The sequence below is a fragment of the Anabrus simplex genome, chromosome 1 (assembly GCF_040414725.1).
Source record: "Anabrus simplex isolate iqAnaSimp1 chromosome 1, ASM4041472v1, whole genome shotgun sequence".
Taxonomy (NCBI): domain Eukaryota; kingdom Metazoa; phylum Arthropoda; class Insecta; order Orthoptera; family Tettigoniidae; genus Anabrus; species Anabrus simplex.
This window is the reverse complement of record NC_090265.1, coordinates 1,240,904,378-1,240,931,024: the sequence shown is the minus strand read 5'-3', so window position 1 is coordinate 1,240,931,024 and position 26,647 is coordinate 1,240,904,378. Positions and strand designations below refer to the sequence as shown.

Below are 26,647 nucleotides of genomic sequence, written 5' to 3'. Positions count from 1 at the left end.
TACAAAATACTTGAGTAGACAAATTCAAATACCTGGGTGAGATCATCATGAAAAATGGACCGGACAAAGAAGCACTTCAGGAGCGAGTACGCAAACTGGAAATAGCCTACCTAACATCCCGCACAATCTACAACAAAAAATGCCTTTCCCAAAACACCAAGATACGTCACTATGAAACAGTTCTGAAACCAATAGTTCTATATGCAGCTGAAACCCTGTCTCTAAATGCCAACAAAGGACTCCTTGAAGAACTGGAGAAAAGAGAATGCAAAATTGTGAGAGGAATCTTGGGATCAAAGTACAGACATGGAATCCATCAAAAGAGATCCAACAAGGAAGTCTACAGCAAAATAGAGAAAATTATCGACACAATCAGAAAAAGACGGGCACGATTTTACGGTCATCTGAAAAGAATGGACGGAAGAAAGTTAACCAAAGAAATCTTTCACTTTTTTGATTCAAACCCCAAAACCACAATTCCCAGAATTACCAAAGAAGACCTGCAAATGCTACATATCTCAGCTGAAGATGCCCTTAACAGAGATCTCTTCCGCAAGAAAATATTGACAAATGGGCTAAACCGAAACGAGCAACTGAAGAGAAGACACAGTGCCCCTTGGACAGACGAGCGTAAGCAGGCCCACTCACAAAGAATGAGGGAAATTTGGGCTCTAAAGAAGGCCAAGTTCAGTGTCAAATGCAACAAGACTTAACGTGGTCCTTGATGGCCCCAGCGAATTATTATATAATAATAATAATAATAATAATAATAATAATAATAATAATAATAATAATAATAATAATAATAATAATAATAATAATAATAATAACAACAACATACATACATCATCATTATAGAAGGTTATGCCTTTCAGCATTCATTCTGCAAGCCTCTGAATTTACTAAACGTTGCCACAATCCTCTATCTGCAACTAGTACTGTGGCCTCGTTTAGTTCTGTACCTCTTATATTTAAATCGTCAGAAACTGAGTCTAACCATCGTCTTCTTGGTCTCCCTCTACTTCTCTTACCCTCCATAACAGAGTCCATTATTCTTCTAGGTAACCTATCCTCCTCCATTCGCCTCACATGACCCCCATACCAAAGGCAGTTTATGCGTACAGCTTCATCCATTGAGTTCATTCCTAACTTAGCCTTTCTCTCCTCATTCCAAGTACCCTCCTGCCATTGTTCCCACCTGTTTGTACCAGGAATCATTCTCGCTACTTTCATGTCTGTTACTTCTAACTTATGAATAAGATATCCTAAGTCTACCCAGCTTTTGCTCCCGTAAAGCAAAGTTGGTCTGAAAACAGACCGATGTACTGAGCTCACATCCTTCTCACAGAATACTGTCGATCACAACTGCAAGCTCACTGCATTAGCCTTATTGCATCTTGATTCAATCTCACTTACTATATTATCATTTTGGGAGAACACACATCCTAAATACTTGAAATTATCTACCTGTTCCAGCTTTATTTCACCAATCTGACATTCAATTCTCTTGGATTTCTTACCTACTGACATCAATTTAGTCTTCGAGAGGCTAATTTTCATACCATACTAATTGCACCGATTTTCAAGTTCCAAGATATTAGGCTGCAGGCTTTTGGCACAATCTGCCTTTAAGACCAAGTCATCAGCAGAGGCCAGACTGCTTACTACATTTTCACCTATCTGAATCCCTTCCTGCCACTTTATACTGCACCATTTCCTGTCCTTAAATCTGACTAACTCAGGGGGGTGGTAGAGCGCGTTGTGCTGTCCAAAAAAGAAAATAAAGAAAGAAAATCACTAAATAAACTTATAGTAATTAGTATATGGATAGGAGATATGGAGGTATATCTTGAAATGAGAAATATATCTATAAGGGGTAGAATGGATTTATTGGTCCAAAAACATAAATATGGTCCATACTAATTGAAAATCAAGATTTAAAAAATTAGTCATCTCGACCTCAAACTCGGTTGTAAAAAAATGTGACTCACACATGAAGCAAAATACATGACCACAAAATATACAAATCTAAAAGGAAAAAGCAGGCAACGACCCGAAGATCAGAGTTACAAAGTCTATTTACATGGAGAATTGATCCCAAGTTATGAAATAATGATGTAGTTACGCCAGCTAAGTACCTAAGTCAATCTGCCCTTGGGCATCGATTTCAACCGTTCATGTGATGTTCCAGAAATACTAACACACTAGTACAAAATAACTATCTATATTTACACTCCGACATATTCGGACACAAATAATAAAGCACATTGGTACAGGGTGATTCCCTAAGATTATCTTAGAAAAAATAAACACTGATTCTACTGTATGAGTCTGCACTCATATGCAAATTAGACCACACAGAACTGGGTTACTAACCAAAATTAGCTATCAAGCTAAATATACCATAATTAACACTCCAGTGGTCGCGCGAAGAAAAGTCAGTCAGTGGTCGCGCAGATCACAATTGTGATCCGTACTTTCTTTGTAATATAAGGCTATTCTATGCTATTTATTCAATGAATATGATTATGCATTGTGAAAAGAACTTCATTTTCTGTACAATATAATATAATTATCCATGCATTTATAAACAATCCCTGAAAAATTACCAGATATTGTGATTTGTCTCACTTACTCCCTCCATAAGGTACCTCACTGTCTGGTTCATTCAGCCATCGATTTATATTCTCATAGTCATATATACCAGCAATTAATATAAACTCATAAAACAGAGTAGATACACTGACTGACAGAGCAAATGCAACAACAAGAAGGAGTGGTCAGAACTTTATGCCAATTGCAGGGTAGACTGACGTCACTGAGGTATGTTCATGATGTGAAATGCGCCGCTGTGCGAACGATAAATGGGACACGGCGTTGGCGAATGGCCCACTTCATACCGTGATTTCTCAGCCGACAGTCATTGTAGAACGTGTTGTCGTGTGCCACAGGACACGTGTATAGCTAAGAATGCCAGGCCGCCGTCAACGGAGGCATTTCCAGCAGACAGACGACTTTACGAGGGGTATGGTGATCGGGCTGAGAAGGGCAGGTTGGTCGCTTCGTCAAATCGCAGCCGATACCCTTAGGGATGTGTCCACGGTGCAGCGCCTGTGGCGAAGATGGTTGGCGCAGGGACATGTGGCACGTGCGAGGGGTCCAGGCGCAGCCCGAGTGACGTCAGCACGCGAGGATCGGCGCATCCACCGCCAAGCGGTGGCAGCCCCGCACGCCACATCAACCGCCATTCTTCAGCATGTGCAAGACACCCTGGCTGTTCCAATATCGACCAGAAAAATTTCCCGTCGATTGGTTGAAGGAGGCCTGCACTCCCGGCGTCCGCTCAGAAGACTACCATTGACTCCACAGCATAGACGTGCACGCCTGGCATGGTGCCGGGCTAGAGCGACTTGGATGAGGGAATGGCGGAACGTCGTGTTCTCCGATGAGTCACGCTTCTGTTCTGTCAGTGATAGTCACCGCAGACGAGTGTGGCGTCGGCGTGGAGAAAGGTCAAATCCGGCAGTAACTGTGGAGCGCCCTACCGCTAGACAACGCGGCATCATGGTTTGGGGCGCTATTGCGTATGATTCCACGTCACCTCTAGTGCGTATTCAAGGCACGTTAAATGCCCACCGCTACGTGCAGCATGTGCTGCGGCCGGTGGCACTCCCGTACCTTCAGGGGCTGCCCAATGCTCTGTTTCAGCAGGATAATGCCCGCCGACACACTGCTCGCATCTCCCAACAGGCTCTACGAGGTGTACAGATGCTTCCGTGGCCAGCGTACTCTCCGGATCTCTCACCAATCGAACACGTGTGGGATCTCATTGGACGCCGTTTGCAAACTCTGCCCCAGTGCCCCAGCCTCGTACGGACGACCAACTGTGGCAAATGGTTGACAGAGAATGGAGAACCATCCCTCAGGACACCATCCGCACTCTTATTGACTCTGTACCTCGACGTGTTTCTGCGTGCATCGCCGCTCGCAGTGGTCCTACATCCTACTGAGTCGATGCCGTGCGCACTGTTTAACCTGCATATCGGTTTGAAATAAACATCAATTATTCGTCCGTGCGTATCTGTTTTTTCCCCAACTTTTATCCCTTTCGAACCACTCCTTCTTGGTGTTGCATTTGCTCTGTCAGTCAGTGTATATGCACATGAACTGAGACTGGACGCCGTAATAAGAAAACACACAAAGTCAAAAGAAGTCACGCTAGTGGTCGCACGGATCACAGCTGTGATCCACAAGAATAAATTGTTTTATAACGCAACAACCATCAGTCAAGGTTAGCAGAGAGAGGATGGGGCGCGAGGAAGGTACACAGATGCTCAAGCTCAACAGTCATACCAAAAAACAGGAGCGAAAAAAAACGAAATGACTGGATCACTATTGTGATCTGCGCGACCACTAGAGTGTTAAACAACACAAGACACACAAAAACAAGTATATACACACACATAAAGAGCACAAACCTGTAGACAAACTATATACACACAAAACGTATGGAATCACAGAGATATCAGGGATTGAACCCAACACTGGCAGGCTTTGTAGTCTTGCGTCTAATTTAAAAATAAGAATTTCATAATGTTTCGTATTGAACTAAGTTCACAAATAAACAGAAATAAGATATATAGTGGTTCAACCTTTTCAATACAAGTAGAATAAGAAATGTAATGTTACATTCCTAGTTAATTACAAGCGGTACCGGTTTCGACCACTGTTCCAGGTCATCATCAGCCGATCACTTAAAATATTAAAAACAATTCAAATCTTTCACCTGTTGCAGTTCTGGAACACTATACACTTTAGGGATTAGCACTGCGTGTTGAAAGTTCCCAAAAACCTGAAGAAGTCAAGGATCAATCACATAAATGATGCCAGAAGCAAGTTCTTGAAGAGCAACAGAACATACATGCTGACCAGCACTGTGCTTCCAAATGTTTATGAAACTCACAAATCTTTCACCAGTTGCAGTTCATGAAGCACTGTAACACTTTAGAGATTAGCACTGCATGTTGAATGTTCCCAAAATCCTGAAGAAGTTGAGGATCAATCACAGAGATGAAGCCAGAAGCAAGTTCTTGACATACGAGCTGACCGGCACATGCTTCCAAATGTTTATGAAGCTTGATGAAAAATGAAATAGTTCAAGTATCAAGCCTGCAAACACTGCTAGGTGCAAAATCGTACCATACAGTTTAATATACACTGACTGACAGAGCAAATGCAACACCAAGAAGGACTGATCAGAACTTTATGCCAATTGCAGGGTAGACTGACGTCACTGAGGTATGCTCATGATGTGAAATGCGCCGCTGTGCTGCGCACGTAGCGAACGATAAATGGGACACGGCGTTGGCGAATGGCCCACTTCGTACCGTGATTTCTCAGCCGACAGTCATTGTAGAACGTGTTGTCGTGTGCCACAGGACACGTGTATAGCTAAGAATGCCAGGCCGCCGTCAACGGAGGCATTTCCAGCAGACAGACGACTTTACGAGGGGTATGGTGATCGGGCTGAGAAGGGCAGGTTGGTCGCTTCGTCAAATCGCAGCCAATACCCATAGGGATGTGTCCATGGTGCAGCGCCTGTGGCGAAGATGGTTGGCGCAGGGACATGTGGCACGTGCGAGGGGTCCAGGCGCAGCCCGAGTGACGTCAGCATGCGAGGATCGGTGCATCCGCCGCCAAGCGGTGGCAGCCCCGCACGCCACGTCAACCGCCATTCTTCAGCATGTGCAAGACACCCTGGCTGTTCCAATATCGACCAGAACAATTTCCCGTCGATTGGTTGAAGGAGGCCTGCACTCCCGGCGTCCGCTCAGAAGACTACCATTGACTCCACAGCATAGACGTGCACGCCTGACATGATGCCGGGCTAGAGCGACTTGGATGAGGGAATGGCGGAACGTCGTGTTCTCCGATGAGTCACGCTTCTGTTCTGTCAGTGATAGTCACCGCAGACGAGTGTGGCGTCGGCGTGGAGAAAGGTCAAATCCGGCAGTAACTGTGGAGCGCCCTACCGCTAGACAACGCGGCATCATGGTTTGGGGCGCTATTGCGTATGATTCCACGTCACCTCTAGTGCGTATTCAAGGCACGTTAAATGCCCACCGCTACGTGCAGCATGTGCTGCGGCCGGTGGCACTCCCGTACCTTCAGGGGCTGCCCAATGCTCTGTTTCAGCAGGATAATGCCTGCCCACACACTGCTCGCATCTCCCAACAGGCTCTACGAGGTGTACAGATGCTTCCGTGGCCAGCGTACTCTCCGGATCTCTCACCAATCGAACACGTGTGGGATCTCATTGGACGCCGTTTGCAAACTCTCCCCCAGCCTCGTACGGACGACCAACTGTGGCAAATGGTTGACAGAGAATGGAGAACCATCCCTCAGGACACCATCCGCACTCTTATTGACTCTGTACCTCGACGTGTTTCTGCGTGCATCGCCGCTCGCGGTGGTCCTACATCCTACTGAGTCGATGCCATGCGCATTGTGTAACCTGCATATCGGTTTGAAATAAACATCAATTATTCGTCTGTGCCGTCTCTGTTTTTTCCCCAACTTTCATCCCTTTCGAACCACTCCTTCTTGGTGTTGCATTTGCTCTGTCAGTCAGTGTACTTGATGGTAGAAATATATTAATGTTTATAGAATCTTGTATGTCAGATTCTTGAAGTTTGGAGATGAAGAACAGTTGACATAAAAAAAATTGTGAAAAGAAAAAAGTTAAAAAGCGCAATATTAGAACAATTGAGAAATGCATTTATGCAGCGTGTTATTTTTTGAAGATAAGAGCTCAGGTAGTTCTTGAGGTGACGTAAAGTATAAATTTAAATATAAAGATAATGATCTGAACTGTAAGTGATATTATAATACACAGTTCAATGTGGAAAAGAAAAAGAGAGAAAAACAACTATGTTAATAGAAGAAAAATAGGTGTGGATCAGAATATAAATAATGAGTAAAGCAGGTAAAAGCAGGTATAGAGGGGTTGAATTAGATAGGAAATGATTAACAGAGCAGGAAGTGGAATGAACTGTCAACATGCAGTGCTAATCCCTAAAGTGTTATGGTGCTTCATGACTGCAATTGGTAAAAGATTTGCGAGTTTCATAAACATTTAGAAGCACAGTGCCGGCCAAATCGTATGTTTTGCTGCTCTTCAAGAACTTACTTCTGGCTTCATTTATGTGACTGATTCTCGACTTCTTCAGGTTTTTGGGAACTTTCAACATGCAGTGCTAATTCCTAAAGTGTTATAGTGTTCCAGAACTGCAACTGGTGAAAGATTTGCATTTTTAAAAAATATTTTACGTGATCGGCTGATGATGACCCGGAACCGTGGTCGAAACCGGTACTGCTTGTAATCAACTAGGAATGTAACATTACATTTCTTATTCTACTTCTTGTTCTTATTCCTCATATAAAGGCACTACTCACTGGTAACATAGATCCAGGGTGTTCCTCACATGGTGGTACTAACTGCAAGTAATGTCGACCGATGGTGTTCCTCACATAATGGTACTAAGCACAAGTAGTTTCATGGTTCTAATGTCATCATCCCTTGGTCGCCCTTTTTAGTCGCCCCTTACAACAGGCAGGGGATACCGCAGGTGTATTCTTTGTCTGCATCCTCCCACCCACAGGGGTTGTGTGTTTGGTCCATGAGAGCTATTTTATTTCACTCAAGTCTGCCAGCAAGCCTGTTAGGACCCCCCTATCCGCCACCTGGGATGCGCCATGTGGGAGTATCACCTCTTGCCCTGCTACGCCAGTGTAGTAGGTTCATGTTCTTCTTTCTTTATAATAACCTTAGATAGTGTCAAAAACTATTTCCTCTCAACATTCCTAAGAATTTGTTTACAAACTGCCTATTAAACCTGTGGCATCCAATTCCTTCTTTCGATCAAAGTCTGACATATGTGTACTGTATGCCCTATGGATCAGACTACAGAATAAAGCCTTCTTATGTACTTCCAGGTGCATGGAATCTTGTCTGATTGCGTTCACTGTCTGAGTGGGTTTTCTGAAAATTTTGGGCCAATTACAGAAACAAGGACTAGTTTTAAGCTTTAGACGACGTCTACCTAAAAAATGTCTATGTTGCACATGGTCTTCCATTGCATAAACAATGTTCAGCCGGTGTTTAACTAGACAGCGTTTAAAGTTTCAATATTGGTTCGAAAATGGAGATAGAAGTATCTTTCATGCAACTCTTTGCTTGTCGCAACCAATGAAATTTGTATGTGTGCGCATCAAACGCTAGTCAGCTGTTGTCTTTCTACACATTACTGAAATATGGCTAAGCACGAACATGACTTGCCCACAGATAAGAATATCACTTACGGTGGAAATTAAATCTCATAATGAAATATTGTTGACATTAAAACGACACGCCAGCGTACGAGGAAGTGTAGCTTTGATTACAGTATTGTTGCGGTGAGTGTAATCTAAATAGCTTCGGCGAAGGGAAGATGAAACAATAGTACTGTGTAACCGAATGAATTGTATAGGCCATATAGATGTAGCTTGCATTCTGGAAATCATAGATTCGAAACGCATTATCGGCAGCCCTGGAGGTTGTTTTCCGTAGTTTCCCTATTTTTACACCAGGCAAATACTAGGGCTGTTATTATGGCCACGGCTCTTCTTCCTTACCTATTTTTGCAATTTGGTCTTTAGAGTAAGATATTTGTTAACTCTTCCTGCCTGGTTGTCATCAACATTACACATAATAAACTTCATGCTTGAGCCCATATTGTCATAAGTATTAACTTGTGAAATCCTTATGTCAAATATTCCACCTTTACAATACTATGAATCGTCTTTATTGTTAAGACTACATTAAGCTATAATAATGACACGTTTCCTCCTGCTTTCGGGATATCTTCACTTAAATATGAACAAGACCCATTTAAAAAATATAATAATGACAAAGTTCAACTATTTGATAAAAGTCTTTGCATCCTTGTTACAACATGACATGTTGACGCCTTGTCGTAAAACCTTTGGTAAAATTTATTATGTGTAATGCCATTTTTTATTGTTTCCATTGAACATTTGCTCCTTTTTCATAACAACATGGAATGATCTCATGGCTATCAAATGGTAATGGTTACTTTAAATAAAAACACAAAGGATTTTGTTCACCAACCCAAGGGAAGTCCACTGTTCAATGTTGGTTACAATGACCTTGACTACATCGCAGATGCAAGCAGTGATAGTAGGCCTATGTCAGATTTAGAAGTAAAAGAAGGTACGATTAACTGTAATAATGTAAACAGTATACAAGAAGACCAACTCTATAGGCCTATGGCTGGACAGTCGTTTACTCCTATACAAAGTAATTTTGATGAAAATTATGTAGGCCTACATTTGACATACGAACATAAAAATGACACCCAACCATCCAATGAAGACATTGACTTGTTTGAATTACAGCCATTTAGAGTGGACCTGACTGAATCTAACAATGGTACAGAATGTATTACAGAACCAACAGTGAAATGTTGATACTAATGCTCATCAGGAAGATACTGAATATACTAAAAAAGGTACCATTAGAAAAAGAAAAAATATATCATGCCTCTTGAAGAAAGAAAAAGAAAGAAATCTGAAACATTTGTAGAAATGCATAACATCAAAGTTGGCCATGATGACTCATGTCCACACAAGTGTAAAACAAAGATATCAGAAGGTAGAAGACATTTCATTACTGCAGAATTCTGGAAAATATTTGAGCCAACTGCAAGAAAATATTTCATGATGCATCATGTATTTAAAACTCTCATCAAGCAAAAAACAGTTCAAAATGTTGAAAAACATAGAAGAAATCAATCATTATGGTATTCCTTAAAAGATAATAATGGTACAACTCAAATTGTTTGCAAAACCTTTTTTTTTCTCACAACATTGGGTTATGAAAAAACAAATGACAAGGTCTTACGAACTGCTCTAAATAATTCTGCAAACTCAGTAATTGCAAAAAAAAGATAAAAGGGGTTCAAAACTGCTTCACATTAAAATTGGTAAGGACCTTATCTGTAAACACATACATTAATTTCAACCAATGATATCACACTACCGCAGGGAGCATGCTCCTAGTCATCTGTATCTCTCAAGCGATTTATCTTTTACCCAGATGCATAATGACTTTAAATCAAAATATAGCAACTTGTGTTCCTATAAAAAATATCATACAGTGCCAGAAAAATGCATATTTTAATCATGAAGTTGGGCCACGAAGAATGTGAATCTTGTGAAGAATTCAACATGCAAAACAGCCATAAAAAAAAAAAAAAATGATGAATCGTGTGAAGTGTGTAAAAAGTGCAAAAAATCACGAAGATAGAGCAGACAAGTCTTGATTTAGGTATTTGGAAGACAAAGATAAGGAAGTAAACAAAGATGTAATATACTGTGCATATATGGAAAAACGAATTATGTTACCTCGTCTTGATATGTTCAAGTCTGCAATATTTAGCCATCACATTATTGTTTATAAAGAGAGTTTTGTTCCTGTAGGAAGGGAGAAGAAGAATTCTTCAAGTTTTGCTGCTTTATGGCATGAGGAAATTTCTGGTAGAAACAAAGGCAAGTTAATAAGCACTTTCTACAAGTTTTTTTTGCCAAAGCAAGACACAAAGCACATTACCCTCTGGCTTGACAACTATTCGGCACAAAACAATAATTGGTAACAATTTTCTCTCTTTCTCTACATGATTAATTCAGAAGAGATTGTTGCTTCAGAAATAATTCTAAAATATTTTGAAACAGGCCATACTTTCATGGCTGCTGACTCGTTCCATCATAGAGTTGAGAGATCTATGCAAAGAATGGGTAACACACGCTGTGATTTATTAGATTTTGTCACTGCTGTTAAAAATGCATCCCCAAGAACAGAGGTGTTTAAAACACTTTTTTTGGTGGGAAGATTATTCATCAACTTATAAGTTGAGCCACACGCAAACCAGGCCGTATCTACAAAGTGTGGTGGAGGTTGTATTTACAAGAGGTTTGAAAAACTTAAAATACAAAAATGACTTCAGTGAATATGAGTTCATTGAACTAAATTTTTTAAGTGCCACACTGACCAAGAGCAACGTTCTTCCAGACCCAAGAAGCAAAGAAAAGTATAATGGAATCTCTGCTAACAAAAAGAAGAATATTCTCAAGAACCTAGGTGGCCTCATTGGAAAGAACCGGTTACAGTTTTGGGAACAACTCCCCGAGTGTCGAGAAGACAATAAACTTTGTGGTTTATATTATCAGTGTATAATTTTTTTCAATTCTTCTAATAAAAGCCAATATTTAACAATGTTATTTTAACTTTTTGCAAATGTTTACTATTAAACGGTATTAGGCTTAATTATTTAAAGTATATCTTTAAATGTTTCAGTTATGTAAGAATGATCTCTTGTAACATTTTTTTTAGATAAGACCTTTTCACCAACTGGTGATTAATTATCTTTCCTAGGCTAAAAGGGTGTTTCTCAGTTAATTATAAAATAAACAATAATTTAGCTCAAAGATCCGTGAAACTTATTAAAGAGTTATTAAGTAATTAATAAAAACTTAAAAACCATTCAATTCAACATTATTTAGTAGGTACGGAATATACATTTACTACAATGCTACTAGCCAAAAGTCACAGTTCTTTGAGATATGCTTTTTAGGCTTAGGAGGGCAGTATAATGCTTCGAGTAACCACGGCATGATGACCAAACAGGACAGCACACATTTTATGACACATGGGTGAAAATAGCCAATGACAAATATCAGGGGAAAGTACGCAACTGCAAGACAATTCTGCCGAGCAAGTTGCCTACCAAACAAATTTTGGAGTACAATATTAAGAATTTAGTGGTGACCTGTCGTGAGAACCTACCCTTTTGTAGATAGGAATCTTATGTTCGCCGGAGCTAAGCCATACCATGCTATATATATGATATGATATTTACATGATGATATGCCAACCCTACCTGTAATTATATTTATGACATCCTATTTGATAATAATTCAGCTTTAGTTGTAATTAAGGTGTATATATTTACCATGAGTATGATGATTGCTAGGATGCTTTATATGAATGATAGGTTGTGTATGATAATTATTTATGTGACATTGCAATGCCCTATATCATCACTTATTATCACCACACATGTTTTTGCATATTTTGACGCCCAACAGCGGGCAATATCACCACAGTGTCGCATTATTTGTAGCCCAAGCGCATGGCGAATCCAATTCTAGGGCATGATATCGCAGTATCTACATACAAAAAAGTGGCATGCAAACTTTAAAAAATGCCTAATTACCTTCCTATTGGAATAAAATTTGAATCAACAGGTCTCCATGACCACTCTGGTGAGCATTCACTTATATCACTATAATTACATACATAACACGTAATTTCCTGCTGTGCATAATCATCATCGCTAACACTTTCATTATCACTTGGATTATTCTCGATACTTTCACCTAATACAGCTGCATTAGATGAATAGAGACCATGCGAGGACGCCGCCATGTTGTTTACAACGATCAACGTTGATGAAACAAATTCTTTTTTTAACGCCAACACAATGCCGCATTACGGTAGAAGATACTCCCCTGCATAGAATGATATTGTATGCTGTGAGCAGTGCTAAAAGTTCACATTGACAACCAACAGATGGCACGCAGGTGTACATCTAAAATATTGCTAGCCTAGTCCGTACAGGTATATGTCAAATCGCTCCTGGCTTTGTTTTGTAGGTCCGTACATGTACACGTCAAACCGCTTTGAGTGGTTAATGGTATTCAGGTGCACAGTATCCGCTTTGCAAATGATATTGCTATCTTAGCTAATTCTGAAAAGGATATGAGTAAGATGCTAAGAACATACAACAAATCCTTAGAAAAATTTAAACTAAAAAAAATATAAAAATAAAATTCATGATAGTAGACAAAAAGAAGCCTACAGGTAGAAAACCTTAAAATTAAATAACACACCGATAGAACAAGTTACAGAATTCTCCTATTTGGGTAGTGTAATTAACTCTGATAACAGATCCCTTTCAGAAATCAAGAAAGGAATAGCGGAAGACTTAAAAATAAGAAAAATTTATTGTTAAACAATCATCTCAGCCTGTAGACCAGAAAATAATTTCTCAAGACCTTTGTTTGGAGTGTACCACTGTACGGATGTAAAACCAGGACATTAAGGAAACAGGAAGAAACGAAACTTGAGGCTGCAGAAATGTGGTTTTGGAGGAGAATTAAAACAAGTTGGATGGATAAAATAACAAATGAGCTTGTTTTAAAGAATGCAAAGGAGTATCAATGTTTATTAAATACGATAAAGAAGACAAAAACAAAGTTCCTTGGACACGTACTGAGACATGACTCACTTCTCCAAACCATCATTGAAGGTAAAGTACACTGACTGAGCACTGTCATGGAATAGCGGAGCACTGATGCGCAGGTGTGTTGTTTGCGCACCACACGCCCCTTGTGCCAGCGGCAGTTGTATAGGAGACCTTGTGAGCAGTGGCTGTGCATGTGACAGGTGTAACGTGGAACGTCGTTGTGAGCTGACACTGTTCAAACGGGGTATGGTGGTCAGTGCCCGACGGACGGGAAGTGCGATTTCGGAAGTGGTGCGGGAATTCGGCTTCACACAATCAATCGTGTCCAGGGTGTATCGTGAATGGTTAAGTGCGGGTGTCACCGTCCACAACAGACGAACGACCGGCCGTCCAGCCACCCTCGATGACCATGACCGGCGACATCTGAGACGGATTGTCAATAGTGACAGACGGGCAACCGTGCAACAAATCACAGCTCAATTTAACACAGGCCGTGCTAGACACGTCTCCCAGTGGACAATCCGTAGGAACATGGGTTCTATGGGGTATAGAAGCTGGTGCTGCACACGGGTGCCACTGTTAACCCAACGTCATTGGGCACAACGACGCGCATTTGTTGCCAGTCACCAGGGATGGACACTGGAACAATGACTTAACATGATATGGTCAGACGAATCACGATTTCAACTGTACCATGCCGATGGGAAGCACTGTGTATGGCACAGACCACATGAAGCGATGGAACCTGCCTGCCTCGAAGGTGTGGTCCAGGGCACTGGTGTCTCTGTTATGGTCTGGGGTGCATTTTCCTGGTATGGAATGGGCCCCCTAGTTGTTCTGGAAGAGACTTTGAATGGTACACGGTATGTTGAGCTGCTCGGAGACCATCTCCACCCATTTTTGGCCTTCCAGCGCCCAGACGGTTTTGCGGTTTCAAGATGATAATGCGCCGCCACATCGCTCCCATGTCGCCTTGGAATGGTTCCAGGAACATGCAGCGGAGGTCCAACGACTGCCATGGCCACCCATGAGCCCAGATATGAACCCTATTGAGCATATCTGGGATGTACTGGAGCGCAGGCTCCGTACCATGGATCCTGCACCCACGAACAGACCAGAATTGGCGGCTGCAAACGATTTGGTGTCAGCTGCATCCAGAGGACTACCAGGGACGTGTCGACTCACTTCCACGGCATCCCACTACAGTTCGCAGGGCCAGAGGCGGCCCCACACGCTATTAAGTGACTATCCCATGACATTTGCTAGGTCAGTGTACTAGGAAAGAGACCCAGGGGATGACCAAGGATGTCATACATCAGAAACTCTGTTGGTGAACTGGCATGTGGTTCATATAGCAACATGAAGAGTCTAGCAGAAGATTGTCAGATGTGGCTACAGTGACAAGGCATTGCCTTTAGCAGATGATGATGATGATGATGATGATGATAACACTCCTTTAAGTCACTTTATAGAAAGAATCTGGTGCGGAGAATTTTATTCCTTATGGATGCTGAAAAAGCTCCATTGTCATTTGTACGCACACCCCGACGTCTTATAAAAGGGGAGTGCTCCCGTGGACGGCACTTCAGTTTGAATGTTACGCTTTGGAGATAGGTAGCCACAGCTTAATCCTTGCACGATGTGTCGTCCTCACCTGATGCATCGCCAGAGAAGGGGTGTTTTGTTATCAAAGACAAAGCAGCGCGGCCTGGAGGGGCGGTCTTCCTCGCCCCAGGACTACTGCTGGACCACCCTTCCCTGCCAACCAGACTTGCCAGCAATGCTTTGCGACTACTGGCAGTCCTTCCATCGGGAGGATAATATCGACGATGAACACCAAGACCTCCAGAATGCTCCACAACTTCCTCAGGCGATTTACCCGACAGATGCCGAGCTTTGGATTCAATCCGCACCATGGGATATCATCTCTGATGACGGTCCAGCCTCTCCGTCCATCTTATCTTGTGACGGAGACGACGATGATGCCCGTAGCATCGGAACGGATCAGGCCACTAACTCCGACCTCGAAATCGATGCCGACGCCAGCTTCATTCGGCCTTTCCCACAACGCGTCCCCCATCCTGATCCCCTCCACCCTCCAATATTCTTACCACGGCCTCAGCCGGACTTGCTATCACTCTGTGGCGGTTCCTGCTGCACACCCCGTTCCTTATCTTGACACCTCGCTAGGGAATTATGCGTCTCACATTCTCTTCCAGGGGGGTTCTTCCGAAACGTCGAGACACCCCTCGAGTCTTTCGCTCAAACCGACCCTCGGCTCTCCTCGACCAAGTCATTCAAGACTTGTTACAGCACCACCTCATCGAGAAGGATACGCCACCGCTGCCTTCCCAGTCTATCTGGTACCGAAAGAGACAGGAGCCGCTCGGGTTATATACGACTTGTCACAATGGACACCGTGCATCCAACGGCCTGTCTTTTCTCTCCAGGGTCCGGCCCAAGTCCTACAGCGCATACCACCGAGTCACCGCACCATAAAGTTGGATTTACGCAGTGGATTCTACCAGATACTTCTTGACCTCACATGTCGACATAATTTTGGCATTCGGTATCCCGGCCAGACATATTTTTGGACTTGTCTGTCCATGGGGCATTCTTTAGCCCCATCAGTGATGCAGCGCTGGGTCTCTGCAGTAGCACAACTCATCGAGCAGGAATTCCCGGTGAAGATGATGGTTTACCTCGACGACTGGCTTATAAATGCTCATGACATGGATGATCAACTCGCCGAAGAAGTACGCCTGTACCTGACGGTCATCCTTGGGATTACGATCAATGAACACGAATCGATCCTCTGTCCCGTCCACCTCCTTACATATTTGGATGTGACAATCGTTATTTCTGGGCAAGAAGTATCCCTCCACCATCCGACGCAGCAAAGGGTGCTCCAAATGATTCCATTCATCCCAACTGCCAGTGAAGAACGTCAACAAATTGCTGGATACCTGAGTTGGGTGGCATATGTGATGGGTTGGCCGCGCTTCTTATCCAAACACGCCCTTTCAGAAGAGGCATTCTGGATTTGCAGACTCCTTACCCCACAGCCGGTCACCACCCCCAACCCCCGACGCCTTTCTTTGCATGGTAGTACCTTGGAAGTCATCGCCGATGCGATGCCGCACTCTATCGCGTAAAGCCACATAAATGCTTAATATGTTGTTTTACCATTTTATTTTCTGGACAGATCAAGAAATTAATTACATATTATTTGGAACTGTAAATTTCATGTAGTTGTATTGTATCAGTTAAATTAATTTCAAGAAACCTATGAAGAATATGGACTATGGACTTGGAAGAAGAATTTTTTATAAAGTGTAATTTTTTTTATTGAAAGATATTTTTTAAAATTATTGTATGGAGAAGATGATTTATGTTCAAAGAGATCTGGGTATTTATATTACCTGTTTCAAATTGTATACTGTTCTGCAAATTGTATACATAAATTGTGAGGCAGGGTGTGCCACGTGTAAGTGGCCCTTTCCTGCCGTTTGGTAATATCCGCTCATATGCGGATTCAGCAGTAATGCTGATTCTAGAAGATCCTAGGCATTGGCCAAAATAAAAGTGTTTCTTATTGGCCAAAATATTAGGGTTTTTCATTGGTGAATGTGGCAGTCTGGAGTGTTGTTACTAGTTATTTGTATGATACAGATGTTGATTCCCATAGGGAATCTGAAATATTTGTCCTGAATGAGTAAATTTATAATACCAATATAAATGGTCCGTTATTGGACATTATAAATTTTCCAGCTAACTCATTCTTGGTTGCCAGCGTTTCGCCCTCGTGTGCTAGGGTGGGCTCATCAGTTGGTACCTAGCACACCTACCAATACGCTGGCTAGTGCATACCGTGGAGGCCACTGCGTAGGCTAACTGGAGCCACCGGCAGTGCCAATGCACTAAGAGACTTTGTCTCATTACCAAAAATTGATGCCTGCCTGGTCATCAGATGATTTATGATAATATTGGTATTATAAATTTACTCATTCAGGACAAATATTTCAGATTCCCTATGGGAATCAACATCTGTATCATCTGATGGCCAGGCAGGCATCAATTTTTGCTAATGAGACAAAGTTTCTTAGTGCATTGGCACTGCCGGTGGCTCCAGTTAGCCTACGCAGTGGCCTCCACGGTATGCACTAGCCAGCGTATTGGTAGGTGTGCTAGGTACCAACTGATGAGCCCACCCTAGCACACGAGGGCGAAACGCTGGCAACCAAGAATGAGTTAGCTGGAAAATGTATAATGTCCAATAACGGACCATTTATATTGGTATTATAAATTTACTCATTCAGGACAAATATTTCAGATTCCCTATGGGAATCAACATCTGTATCATCTGATGGCCAGGCAGGCATCAATTTTTGGTAATGAGACAAAGTCTCTTAGTGCATTGGCACTGCCGGTGGCTCCAGTTAGCCTACGCAGTGGCCTCCACGGTATGCACTAGCCAGCGTATTGGTAGGTGTGCTAGGTACCAACTGATGAGCCCACCCTAGCACACGAGGGCGAAACGCTGGCAACCAAGAATGAGTTAGCTGGAAAATTTATAACGTCCAATAACGGACCATTTATATTGGTATTATAAATTTACTCATTCAGGACAAATATTTCAGATTCCCTATGGGAATCAACATCTGTATCATCTGATGGCCAGGCAGGCATCAATTTTTGGTAATGAGACAAAGTCTCTTAGTGCATTGGCACTGCCGGTGGCTCCAGTTAGCCTACGCAGTGGCCTCCACAGTATGCACTAGCCAGCGTATTGGTAGGTGTGCTAGGTACCAACTAATGAGCCCACCCTAGCACACGAGGGCGAAACGCTGGCAACCACGAATGAGTTAGCTGGAAAATTTATAATGTCCAATAACGGACCATTTATATTGGTATTAGTTATTTGTAATCGCACAATTTCCTGTTTTGGGCTCCTTGTGTGAACGATACTTACTGTCCGCGTCTTTGAATTCGGATCACTGCAGTGGGTGGACGCATCTTACGTCCGTCCTGACTTGGGTCTCCAGTCTCTCACGGTAAGCACTGTGTTATTGTCTTGTAATTAATTTAAACTCATTCTTGTGTTTCGGTCTTTTCCCACTTAACATAACTTCCATGATTATGTAGATTTTTATTTTGTGTGCTGGAGTTTCCTCTAGATTTCCACATTTACCAAAATTGAGCATGAGTATGACTTAGCTGTTAAGCTAGTCTGCAACATGTTTTCGAAGGCAAACCTTCCTTTCTGACTCAATATGTTGTAATTAAAAGGAAATGTAACTCTCTTTCTTGGATAATTGTATATCACATTAATTAATTTTTTTAAATTCTTTCAGGGGTGCCTCCTTTCATTCTGTAAACTTTACTTAAATGTGAACTTATATGTCAAAGTTCGTTCGTGTCTGAAGGGCTTGTTTAGATTGATGTTTCGTTTTGGTATGTCTGTTTACTCTGCCATTTATTAACTTTGTTTAATTTGAATTTGTATTTTTTATTTTTTAATAACTATTAGTCTGAGGGTGATTGTTGTGAATCTATTCTTCCCCATAACGTCATACTTTCCCGCAGACATCAATAGGGCTTCCTTCACGTTCCACAATCCTTTCCGTAGTAGTCATTAGGCCTGTAAGTCATGTTTACCTTGCATATGGTTTGATTTTGCGTGTTTGATAAGTTAACTATCTCCTTTCCAAAGCTTAGATGTGAAACTGCTGCTACATTGATATTTTTCTATTTTCCCCATATTTATTTTATTATTATGAGGGCCATCCGGAAAGTAGTACCCGTTAGCGCCGCATGAAGCGCTGATGACTCGGGTAGCCGCTGGGCAAGGTCAGACCGCGTCAGTGGCTTGTCTGCCTGCTCTGTGCGAGGTTGCGTGACGCTAGCATTGCCTGTGTTGTCTGTGATCGTTTAAAAAGTTTAAACAAACTGAGAACCCCGCCAGTTATGAAATGAGGGCCGTGATTAAATTTCTTAATGCACAAAACGTTCGACCTCGTGATATTCATCGCCAATTAACGGAGGTGTATGGAGACAATGCGATGGACGAGTCGTCTGTTCGGCACTGATGTTGCAACTTCAACTTGGGGAGGGGAATACAGACGACGAAGAGCGTTCAGGAGACCATCTGTCATTACAGACCAACTGCTGAGCGCAGTAGAAGAATGCGTGAGGAAAGATCGGCGCGTCACAACTGATGAACTCTGTGAACATTTTCCTAATGTGTCTCGAACAATTGTTCATGAAATTGTCAAAGACCATCTGCATTATTCAAAAATCTGTGCAAAGTGGGTTCCTCGCATGCTTACAGAGAAGCACAAAACCAAGCGTATGGCTGCAGTACTGACGTTTCTGGGACATTATTCCGATGAAGAAGACTCTTTCCTGACTCACATCATTACTGGAGACGAAACATGGGTTTGTTATGCATCACCTGAGAGTAAACGACAGTCAATGGAGTGGCATCATGCTCATTCACCAACCAAACCAAAAAAATTCAAGACATTTCTGTCCACCAGGAAACTCATGGCAACCGTTTTCTGAGATCGCCGAGGTGTACTGCTCATTGATTTTATGGCCTGTGGAGACACAATTAATGCTAATGTGCATTGTGAAACATTAAAGAAATTACGGCGGGCAATACAAAATCGATGGCGAGGTCTATTGTCTACAGGCGCCATTCTCCTTCATGACAATGCCAGGCCTCATGCAGCTGCGATAACACAACAACTTTTGCAGCAATTCAAGTGGGAAACCTTCAACCATCCTCCATATAGCCCGGACTTGGCCCCTTCGGATTTTCATCTCTTTACGCAGCTTAATGACTTTCTGGCGGGAAAAAGATTTGACAGCGACGAAGAACTTAAACGAGCCATGACTACGTATCTCAATACGCTGGCGGTGGAGGACCATGATGCTGGAATACAAAAACTCGTCCCACGTTATGATAAATGCCTAAATTTGCTTGGAGATTATGTGGAGAAGTAGTGTAAAGTATGCTCTTTCCAATAAAAATGTGTATATTTGTTAATATTTACCCCTGTGTCTTTATTGCACAAACAGGTACCACTTTCCGGATGGCCTTCGTATTATTATTATTATTATTATTATTATTATTATTATTATTATTATTATTATTATTATTATTATTATTATTATTATTTTTATTATTATTTATTACTATTATTATTGTGTTGTCTCTCTCTTGTATTAAATCAGTGAACTGTGATTACAGTAATAAACTTACAATAACAATTTCACAAACATTATCTGGAAACATGCCCATAACGCTGGCAGCATTTCCTCGCTGGATAGCAATTCCTATCCGCTGACTCAGGAATTCTGTTGAAGAGGAGTCTCCAGTGATTGCTGATAGTTGTTTGCCAATATATGAAATCAGACTTTTAGCCTCTCGACACCACGTTCCCATCGTTTCGACTGCAAATACCACAAGATGTAGTGGTCTGTTACTGCTCTGTATTTCGCCCTTTTATTGCACACTGTCAATTCCGCAGCAGAACCAGCAGCCTTGCAAGTGTGAGGCAAATGAGATGGTGGTAATGTATCCATACACGTAGCATCACACAGGAGAGACCTCCCTTTGTTCCATGGGACTAAAGTCATATCATCAGAGCATTTTCTATCTGTGCGACTAATTCCACTTGGTAATTTGCATACAAATTTGTATTTTTTATTTTTCTATTCCACCTTTTCAATACAATTGATTTTGTGTTGTTAGAAATTCATATTGCTACAACACTACATTAAAAGGGACATGTTTCACTTGGTTTCGAACATCCTCAGCCTTTGTAATTTATCTGAAGGTTAAGACCTGTCACTTTTAATTTGCTTATAATTAATTTTTACTTAATTATGATTCTAAAAACTAAGTGGTAAAATACGTGAACATAGGCATTTGTAAACACAATGGACAGTTTAACAATTTAAAATGACAGTGCTAAAATTGGGATATACGTTGATTCTAATAACAATGACGTCCAAAACACAGTAATGTCTTCACAATAATGAGATTTGGCTAAAATTCTCAAGTTCTTTGTTTTTAAAAAACAATTGTTAGTTGACTTATTGTATTAAAATATGAGCCGTAAATTTTGTTAAAACTCAATAGTGTCTAAAGCTTAAAGTCTTAAATGCATTGGAAATATTCTGCTTCATGTATTGGTTTGAGGCATGCTTCTGTAATTTATTAGTTGTAAACGGTAAAATGCAACTATTGGTAGTTTCCTCGAACTGGTCTGGATTTGACGATCAGATTTTACATTGGAAGTAGTTCGTTTTTATAAGAGCTTAGTCAAAAGGGACGTCAATCCAAGAATCTTGAGGTGTTGATAAGTTTTCTTTTTTCACAATATTTAAATGATGGTGCGTCTGTAACAAAGGAAATTACGTGATAATGTTTTGTGTTATTGTGCTTTTATTGGTATGTATCACTTACGCCTTTGACTGCTACTACAATGCCTCGCGGTACTTGTTACATTATGCTTGCTTTCGTGGTTCTACTCCTTGTGTTATAAGTATGAAGGTGTTGTGAAGGGCGAGTAGGGTACTTAGGGGAAGAAACAGTAGGCGGGGCATTAAACGTTCCTCGCCACAGCTCCACAAGCATTCACTCTCACTCATGCATCATACACATTAATAGGAAACTATGACCGCATGTCCTTTTGCCCTTCAAATCCATTAAATCTGACCAACCTTATCCTTTAAATAAGTTTAAATTCCCTTCAAGTTACCCTCTGCCCCAAAACGTGCAATGCATCTCAACGCCATAAATAAATGCCAACATGAAAACACCCGTGAAAGAAAGAAATTATTACAAATTACACTAACCACTCAGCTCAGAAAATAAAATGGAAAACTGTGACTTCATGCATTAGTCAATATTTACTTTAAAATATTTACAGGTTACTAGAAAATCTATTGTACATCATAAAGCAATAACTTAGGACATATTCCTGTGAAAATAAATCTCTGAAATTTACATGACCAAAAGAAAAAAGAAACTAATCTATCCCCTCAGCCAAATTAGATAAAGATTTTACATTAATAACTGCATCAAAACTCTGGTACTTATCTTTTTAGTTGTTTCATCACTATCCCCTCTGCTAAATTAGATAAAGTTTTTACATTCATAACTGCAACAAAACTCTGGTACTCATCTTTTTAGTTGTTTCATCACAGTCACATCCAGCCAGGCCTGTCCCATCCTTTTAGTGATTAGCCAGAATCACTATGGTGTCAGCAATCACAAGATTGAAACTACTGCAGGTCTCCATCTTGGCGAACCACATTCCAAAAATCATCATCTTCTCTCTTGTGTGCAAACTTTTGGTTGAACACAAAGTTTATTCACTGTCAGAACTGAGACTGGTATTTACGAGCAACGACAACAACATCGGCACGTGGTCGCCCTTGACCTACAAAACCAGTTTACTGTGAGAGGGACGGCTACTCCCTTACATAATACAAATCTGGTTACCCTGTTCATCTAACATCTCAAGTTCATGTTTTCTTCCTCTCTCTATCTAACTCATGATCTGTTGTTTCCCAAATGTTCTTACCAGCTCACTTTGTAACTCTTAATATACTTCACATAATTATACTGTATTCATGTCCCAGAATGTGAACTATCTACTTCTCACCACTTGCTATCCTCAGCAGGCAACTCTTAACAACCACATTCATACTTACGAATGTTTATTTCATGTAACTTTAGCAGTCTTACTACAGTACTCTGAGCAAATCTATCCTCACTACAATAACTTGTACACAATAGCTCCATCTTTATAGTGCATAAAATGTTCGTTTAGGCCCTCCCTCACCTGTGAAAATTTATAAAGTTCAGTTTTACCCATAGGGTTACAACTGACAACTGGATTAATCATAAGCGTTGAATTATTTCCTCCAACTTCACATGGCGTGACTCAAGATGACTTACTCTCGATGAAATACAAGACGAATGGACCTTACTCGGTGGACAACTCAAGACAAAAACACGCCCTTCTATGTTTTATTAATTTGTCCTTTCATCAGTTTCTTATGCTCATACAGGGCACATGTAGCGTTCCAGCCAATAGCCTTACAATATAAAGATAATACTAACACTTCATTGGACTACACCTATGCAACACTTTCAACTCCTTCAAAATTTTGTCAGCCAATTGTTTAATTTTTAACGTTAATTGTTCTACCAATCAAGTTGATAGGCACCAGTTTGGAGCCTCATGCCAGGTCCCCAAAATATTGACTATTAGTCCTTTCTTTCGTCTCAAAGGGTTCCTTCTTGTCTCTAAATGTGGCTCGGCGAAGGTCGCCTAAGCATCGGGCCACTGTCCCTGGGCCTTTCTCTTTCCTGTGAAACAAAGCTCTCCTTGCTCTGTCCCCCAGACACCTGGCGCCAAACACTTCCGTTTGTATTTCGTCACATTAACTAGAGAAAAACAATATCACAAAGACTCCAATAAATGAATACATGACATTATCAATAAAATTATATATTAATTTACAAGAGCACTGTAATAAGGGCTCAACATATACACTTCTATTCAACCATTAATGGCCACACTTACTAATTGCTGATAATTTACAAATCTCTGCTCTTTTCATGCAGCAGGCGGTCTGTCTCCTATTACCTTAGGGCAGTAATCCTGATTGACAGATCTTTCACTTGTGCTCACAAGTCCAGTCAGTTCGCATAGCAGCTGCGTACAGACCGCTATGTTTGAACACAGTGCTACTGGCTACAAAACACACTATGACTGTTCCTTAGTTTGACTCCAGAGACAGTCCAGTAATTCACACAGTCAAACACAGTGAACAATTAAACAGCAACAGCTTAACAGTGTTAAACAGCAAGACAATACTCCTCAGAATAATGACCATTAACAGAGTTCCAATTACACTCCCCAAGATAGCTGCTCCAATTGCTGGCTGCACGACGATTCTAGGTCCACAGAAGTACACACACGCACACAGTACTCTAAGGCAGTACACACCAAATTCTGTTCTGTACGCGGCGATATCCTGACTCCAATAGGACACTGACGGCAGCCAACACCCATCCCAGTCCAGCTACTCACTTGACACTCCAGTGCAACAACAACAACAACAACAACTCCTTGTTCAGACTCCGACTATCGACAGTCAACACCTCTGTCACATTCAGCCCAGCTACCGAACCCCTACACACCGAGTCAAACTCAAACACTGAGTCACACACTGACTGACTGTTCACAAAAGGCTCCGTTTTATAGCTTGGTTGACGTGTATCAGAATGTTTGCGATGTAGTTTAAGGCAGAACATTCTTGCTGTAACTTCCAGGAACACACGGGGAAACAAGATGAAGAGAACAATAAACAGAAAGGCCAGCCATGCCCTCCAGGCTAGCTGGGAGCTTCCCAGTGGTGTGAGTCACTAGCCCCTTCCAGGAAGTACTGAAAGGGGCTACCACAGGGCTGGTGCACAATAACACTGGGTAACACATTTTCAGGCTTTACATGAAAATGGGTGTATTTAGATCACTTTTAAGAGCTGTTTACAAATATGGTATCCGATTTCCTGTAACACCCACAGTTTTTATGTAATTACATAATTTTCCTTTTTTTAAATTTGCGCATAACAATGTGCACTGATCGATAAAATATGTACATTAGAGGAATCAAAAACAATCAATTGGAGTAAAATAGATAGTCTGATGTCTATGTTTAGAGAGGAACACTGCAACTGGTTTAGTTTCATTTGGAAACGTGCTCTAAATAGCTATTTAATACATATTACAAGTGCAAATCAGTCTACAAATGGCGAGTTCCTCAAGACGACAGTGTGTAAACAATCCCAACTCCTTTTGTTTCATTTGTGGCTCACTGACTTTGAAATCAAGAAGAGAGAACATAACCTCATTCGTAAAGAAAGCTTACCTGACATATTTCAGTGTCAAGTTAGGCGACCAAGATAAAAGGTTTGCGCCGCACAGTATGTGTCATACGTGTGTTACGGGATTAAGAAAATGTACTCAGGGGAAGCAGAAGTCGACCTTTTGGAATTTCGATGGTGTGGAGAGAGCAAACAAATCACACCGATGATTGTTATTTTAGTGTGGTAAAATTTGAAGGCCATAACAAACCTGAAATCAGGAATCAGACCTGTACCACATGGACCTGACATTCCTGTGTGTAACCCACCAGCAAACCTGCAATCATCATCGTCATCGTCATCATCATCATCATCATCATCATCATCATCGTCTGGTTCTAGTGACAGTGATGAAATCTTGATAACCACAGAAGAGCTACAACCAGAGTTGTTTACTCAATGTGAACTAAACGACTTGGTAAGAGATCTGGGTCTCTCAAAGGAGTTGTCACAAATGCTGGGTTCTTGTTTAAAGGAGAAAAGACTGCTAGCTCCAGGTACAACATTTTCCTGATACCGAACAAGAGAAGAAGAATTTTGTGAGTACTTCACTGAAGAGGGTCCTCTTGTTTACTGTAAGAACATTGAGGGAGTAGTATCAAAATACGGAATTGCATACAACAAGAATGGAGGTTATTTATTGATAGAACCGTAAACAATATCAAAGCTGTACTCTTACACATCACCAATAAGTGTGGTTCGATACCTGTAGCGTATTCTTATGTCTTGAAGGAAAACTATGAAACCCTTGCAATGTTATTAACGGCAATTAAGTATTCAGAGCACGAATGGATTGTATGTGGTGATCTAAAAGTTATAGGAATGCTTCTTGGACAACAGTCAGGTTACACAAAGTATCCATGTTTCCTCTGCCTGTGGGACAGCCGTAGACGTGATGCACACTGGGTTAGAAAGGAATGGCCATCTAGAACAACAATGGATCAAGGAGACAAGAATATAATAAGATCATGTTTGGTGAAACGAGAAAAAATCATTCTGCCACCTCTCCATATTAAACTAGGGATCATGAAATAGTTCGGAAAGGGATTGAATAAAAATGGTGACTGTTTTAAGTACATCTATCGGAAATTCTCCTTCTTGTCTGATGCGAAACTAAAAGAAGGAATCTTTGTGGGACCACAGATACGGAGCCTTACGACAGATGAACAATTTGAGGCGTTGATGACCTTTGAGGAAAGATTGGCTTGGATAGGTTTCAAGAATGTGATATGTTGATGGCTATGAAAAATTTAGGTTGTAATATGAGTATCAAGCTACATTTCCTTCATAGTCGACTTTTTCCCTGAAAACTTAGGAGATTTTAGTGACGAAC

General features: G+C 41.3%; 1 protein-coding gene across 1 annotated transcript in view; it reads right to left on the bottom strand.

Annotated features, from left to right (window-relative positions):
• mal (maroon-like) overlaps positions 1-26,647 on the bottom strand; it is a 216,094-nt gene that overhangs the window by 59,853 nt on the left and 129,594 nt on the right. The window lies entirely within an intron of this gene.